Below are 609 nucleotides of genomic sequence, written 5' to 3' on the forward strand. Positions count from 1 at the left end.
ATAAGTAACGGATTGCAATGTGGAAGCCTAATTAGCGAAGAAGTCCGCTTGCTAGTGAGTATAATCACCAAGACAAGCCGATGATACGCTAATCTAAAATAATATTGTTGCGTCCGGAAAAACCATTATTGAGCGTTGTTTGATCACCATGTAATCTAATCTATGCTTTGTTTCTCGATTGCCGATTCGATCGCCTTGAGCGGATTGTCCCTTGTTGATCGGAATGTCACTCGGAATGTCCCTCGGTTATCGACGCTACATGTGCTTTGAAAGGGTCGGACCCCCGCAGCCACGGAGCTTTATTGATCCTAGTGCGTTAGGGGGAAATGTCCTGGAAAAGGCATCGTTGCTCGGATTGTCCCTCGGTTTTCGACGCTACATTTGCTTTGAAAGGGTCGGACCCTTTTGCCACGGAGCTTTATTGATCCTAGTGCGTTAGGGGAAATGTCCTGGACAAGGCATCGTAGCTCGGATTGTCCCTCGGTTTTCGAAGCTACATTTGCTTTGAAAGGGTCGGACCCCCGCAGCCACGGAGCTTTATTGATCCTAGTGCGTTGGGGAAATGTCTGGACAAGGCATCGTTGCTCGGATTGTCCCTCGGTTTTCGAT

The sequence above is a fragment of the Silene latifolia genome, chromosome 9 (assembly GCF_048544455.1).
Source record: "Silene latifolia isolate original U9 population chromosome 9, ASM4854445v1, whole genome shotgun sequence".
Classification (NCBI taxonomy): domain Eukaryota; kingdom Viridiplantae; phylum Streptophyta; class Magnoliopsida; order Caryophyllales; family Caryophyllaceae; genus Silene; species Silene latifolia.